General features: G+C 44.9%; 1 pseudogene; it reads left to right on the top strand.

The window, feature by feature from the left end:
• The first annotated feature begins 737 nt into the window (after window positions 1-737).
• On the top strand, window positions 738-3,197 carry LOC122693208 (annotated as a pseudogene).
• The last annotated feature ends 2,243 nt before the right edge of the window (window positions 3,198-5,440 follow it).

Here is a 5,440-nt window from a genome sequence, read left to right as displayed (position 1 = left end):
CATTGGTCTCCTTGTGAATGTTAGTAAAGGGAAGGACTTCCCTGGTGGTCCAGCGGTACGGACTTCCCTTCCACTGCAGGGGGCATGGGTTCAATCCCTAGGCAGGGAACTAAGATCCCACAGGCCACTTGGTGTGGCCAAAAAAAATAAATAGAAGGGAGAAGACCCCCTAGAAGGCAAGCAGGGGTCTTGTATTACTCTTTTTTTCCCCAGACTTTTTATTTTGTACTGGGGAATAACCAGTTAACGATGTTGTGGTAGTTTCAGGTGAATAGCAAAGGATCTCAGCCATATATATATATATATATATATATATATATATATATATATATATATATATACACATGTGTCCATGCTCCCCCAAACCTTCCTCCCATCCAGGCTGCCATGTAACATTGAGCAGAGTTCCAGAGTTCTATACTCTGAGTAGGTCCTTGTTGGTTATCCATTTTATTTATCTTTGTTTTTGTTTTTCTTATTCTTTCTTGGTTATCCATTTTGAATAGAGCAGTGTGTACATAACCTTTCTAAAGCCCCTAACTATCCTGTCAGGGGTCTTGTATTATAATTTTTGCCTTGTCCGCAGAAGGAGGCTGGGCTCCCTCCCCGGGGAAAAGGGCAGGAGTGGTCAGTAGCTGCAAGGTGGCTTTGCTCTTTCACTGACCGTCCACAGAAGGGCCACTCAACCTGGTCCTTCCAGGGGGCAGGGGAGGGGGAAGCATCACACAGTGCCTGCCATGTGGCCCTTAGCCCAGCAGGCAGGGCTGGCAGATGGAAACACGGCCCAGTTGGGAAGTACAGGCATCAGGGGCACACTGGTGAGAAGCTGACTCAGGTGGGGGTGAGGGTTGCAAACACTTCACAGAGAAGATGACATTTGAGGTCATCCACCTCAAAGGATAGTCTGTGAACTTCCCTGCAAATGACAAACCAAATGCAAAGTGGCTTGAGCAGAAAAGGGTATCTATTAGCGTTAGCAACCTAACAGTTCCAGGGTAGGTCGGCTTCCAGGCGCTCACTCTCGGGAACGTGTCTGGCGGCTTCGTTCTCAGGCCCACTCTCCCCTTGGGTGTGGTGGCAGCAGCAGCCGTAGGCAGCCCCAGGCTTTGGTGATTCAGCCTCCGAAGCAGAAAGTATCTCTTAGTGATTTGAAAGTCTCAGAGGGGCTTTCCACGTGGCTCAGTGGTAAAGAATCCACATGCCAATGCAAGAGACATGGGTTCAGTCCCCGATCTAGGAGGATCCCACATGCTGCAAAGCAACTCAGCCCATGTGCCACAACTACTGAGCCCACGTGCTGCAACTATAGAAAAGTCTGTGCAGCAATGAAGACCCAGCACAGCCAAAAATAAAATAAAAAGGAAAGTCTTAGGGCTGATTCTCAGTGCACCAGCTTGAATGAGGTGCTCTCCTCTGCCCCAACACGTGTAGTTAGGGAGCAGAGCTCATTCTGATATATGCCTACTGGCCCTGAGTCACGTGCCTGCTCCCTCTCAAGACAGAATCTCGAACCACACCTGACCTCAGGGCTAGAGACTAGGGAGAGATGATTTCCCTGAAAATCAGAATGCTGCCTCCAGAAGAAAGGGAGTAAGTGTTAAAAGCTGCAATTACAGAACTCCTCCGCAGGCTGTTTTCCCCAAAGGGAGGAGCCTTGTGGTTAGGAGGAATAGCACGTGCAGGGTTTAAAGGTCATGAAAGGTTTAGTTAGGAGTCAGACTACCTACTGAGGGGTTTAGATTCATCACCTGGGACAGAAGTCCCCAAAGAACAAGATATCACATAAGATATGACTATTTTGCACATCATACGAAATGCTGGGCTAGATGAAGCACAAGCTGGAATCAAGATTGCCAGGAGAAATATCAATAACCTCAGCTACGCAGATGATACCACCCTTACGGCAGAAAGTGAAGAGGAACTAAAGAGCCTCTTGATGAAAGTGAGAGAGGACAGTGAAAAAGCTGGCTTAAAACTCAACATTAAAAAAACGAAGATCAGGGTTATAGCGAGTGTGGACGTGTTTTGTGTTGCTGTCTAGATGCGTCAGTAGGAGAGTGGATAGATGTACATGGCAGAAGGATGTTATCATTAAGTCAGATGCACTTGACACCCTGTTACTGGAGAAGCAAGGAAATTATATTGCATCCTATGGCTCAGAGAAAGATGACTATGAATATTGCATGTCTGAGTATTTGAGAATGAGAGGAATCTACTGGGGTCTGACCGTAATGGATCTCCTTGGACAACTACATTGCATGAATAGAGAAGAAATTCCAACATTTATTAAGTCTTGTCAACACGAGCGTGGTGGAATAAGTGCTAATATTGGACATGATCCTCATCTTTTGTATACTCTTATGCTGTTCAGATACTTACTATGATAGTATTAACGTTACTGACACAAATAAAGTTGTGGAATGTGTTCAGTGTCTACAGAAAGAAGATGGTTCTTTTGCTGGAGATACTTGGGGGAAAACTGATATAAGATTCTCTTTTTGTGCGATGGCAACTTTGGCTCTATTGGGGAAGTTGGATGCTACTAATGTGGAAAAGGCAATCGAATTTGTTTTATCATGTATGAACTTTGATGGTGGATTTGGTTGCAGGCCAGGTTCTGAATCCCATGCTGGGCAGGATTCTTGTCTATTACTAGTCAGTTGCACCAAGTAAATTCTGATTTACTCCGTTGGTGGTTTTGTGAACAACAGCTTCCATCAGGCGACTCAATGGAAGGCCAGAGAAGTAACCAGAAGTATGCTATTCATGGTGGGTGTTGGCTTTCCTAAAGATAATTGAAAGGCTTCATTGGATTGATAGAGAAAAACTCTGCAGTTTCATCCTTGCATGTCAAGATGAGGAAACAGGAGGATTTGCAGATAGGCCAGGAGATATGGTAGATCCTTTTCATACTCTGTTTGGAATTAGTGGATTGTCACTTTTGGGAGAAGAACAGATTAAACCTGTTAGCCCTGTTTTTGGCATGCCTGAAGTATTTTGGAGAGTGAATGTTCAGCCTGAACTAGTGAACTAGGTTAGATCACTTGATGGAGAAGTTGGTTAATATAGTTTTTGGTATGTTTTAACCTTTCAGTAGTTGAAGTGCTTAACAAACTTAATGACTACCATGTTAATATTGTGTACAGGAATTGTGTTAATTTTAATAAATTATATAATTATACATATTGTAAATTGAGATCGTTATTGTATCTTTCCTTCTGGAATGCGTTACTCTGATTTTTTTGTTGTTGTTTATGCTTCAGTGTATTTGTTTTCTTGTATGTCTTCATAAGAGCAAACTTGAACTCTGTTTAGCTGATGAGGTCTTGTGTTCTGATTTTCCCATGTACTCCCTTGATATGTTGTACATAACTATAGTTAACGTAAATTGGTCTTTGTCAGTTAGAACATTACTGATAAAGAGTTGATGAACCCCATAGGAATTAAAAGATGAAACAAAAATAAATGGCTGATATTTGGGAATTAAAAAAAAAAAAAACCAAAACTAAGATCATGGCATCCCATCCCATCACTCCATGGCAAATAGATGGAGAAACAATGGAAACAGTGAGAGACTTTATTTTTTGGGGCTCCAAAATCACCGCAGATGGTGACTTTAGCCATGAAGTCAAAAGACGCTTGCTCCTTGGAAGAAAAGCTATCTATGACCAACCTAGACAGCATATTAAAAAGCAGAGACGTTACTTTGCCAACAAAGGTCCATCTAGTCAAACCTGTGTTTTTTTCAGTAGTCATGTATGAATGTGAGAGTTGGACTATAAAGAAAGTTGAGCACCGAAGAACTGATGATTTTGAACTGTGGTGCTGGAGAAGACTCTTGAGAGTCCCTTGGACTGTAAGATCAAACCAGTCAGTCCTAAAGGAAATCAGTACTGAATATTCATTGGAAGGTGATGCTGAAGCTGAAAGTCCAATACTTTGGCCACCTGATGTGAAGAACTGACTCATTTGAAAAGACCCTGATGCTGGGAAAGATTGAAGGCAGGAGGAGAAGGGGACAACAGAGGATGAGATGGTTGGATGGCATCACCAACTCAATGGACAAGAGTTTGAGCAAGCTCCAGGAGTTGGTGATGGACAGGGAAGCCTGGAGTGATGCAGTTTATGGGGTAGCAAAGAGTCGGACACATCTCAATGACTGAACCTAACTGAACTAATTTTGTATCAGGGTTCACACCATCCTGTGACCACACCTAGATCTGAGACGCCACCCCACAAATTAAGTTACAGAAAAATGAAAGCACCACAATAATTTGTCCATTCTTGTCAATAGGAACCGCGCCCTGAGAAGCTGACACCAAGGAGCCGACAGATAAGATAAGCAATCGGATAGGTGCAATTACCAGCTTTACAACTGTAACCACATGCCTTCCTCTAGCAATTGGAAGCACGTGGGAGAGTGATGTCACCGACCCAGTCCAGATGCTGTCGCAGACCTATCCTTCTGAGAGGCAACCTGAAACATTGTGCACCCCCAGCTTACCTCCTGCGGGAAGGGCAGTGCTCGCCTGGAGACACGTGCCAATTACAGGAAGCTAAATCTGACTCTGAAAAAGTGCCTCCACTGGACTCTCCTTTCAGTCATTTCGTCATTCAACTGACATTCACATAAGGCCTATGTGCCAGGCATTCTGCCAGGCGCTTGAGATACAACAGGAGCAAAAAGACCAAAATTCTTGCTCCTGTGGAGCTTGCACATATTAGGGAAGAGCGGACAATGCATGAAACAAATCTGTAAAATTAGAAGGAGGTGAGTACAAGGAAAACAAAGCAGAGAAGGGGGAGGGGGAGACTGGGGTAGGCAGTCTGCAGAGTCGAACGGGCGAGTGAGGGAAGGTCTCCTTGATGAAGCAACGTGGGAGCAGAGACCGGGGAAGGAGGTCCCTGAGGGAATGACCATGGACATCTGGGTAGAGGGAACAGCAAGTCAAAGCAAGGGCGCAGAGGAAGGTTAGTGGGGTCAGAAAGGAGTGGGCAGGAGGAGAAGCACAGAAGAGAAGACACGCACACTTGCATCTCATCTCCTTCAGATGTTCTCGATTTTTCTCAACTCCATGAAGATAGAGACAAGGAAGTTGGCACCCTCTCCCTCTCTTTTTTTTTTGGCCATGCCACATAGCAGGCAGGATCGTAGTTCCTCTGCACTGGAGGCACAGAACTCTAACCACTGGCCCGCCAGGGAACTCCAGACACCTTCTTGATTTCTCCCTGCAGAGGTGTCTGTGTGAGCAGCTCTCCTAAAGGATGGGGCAATCAGAGGGACTTACATGGAGGCAAAGCAGATGAATGAGTCTCAAAAGCCCCGAAGCGTGTCATCACCCCAGGGAACATCTCACTGACCTCTCTAGGAAGGTCCCAACTGTGGTGCTGGAGAAGACTCTTCTTGCAGTCTGCACTCTCTTGCACTCTCCTTGCACTC

This window comes from Cervus elaphus, chromosome 5, assembly GCF_910594005.1.
Source record: "Cervus elaphus chromosome 5, mCerEla1.1, whole genome shotgun sequence".
Lineage (NCBI taxonomy): Eukaryota > Metazoa > Chordata > Mammalia > Artiodactyla > Cervidae > Cervus > Cervus elaphus.
Note: the sequence above shows the minus strand (reverse complement) of the source record. Positions and strands in the feature narration are given on the sequence as shown.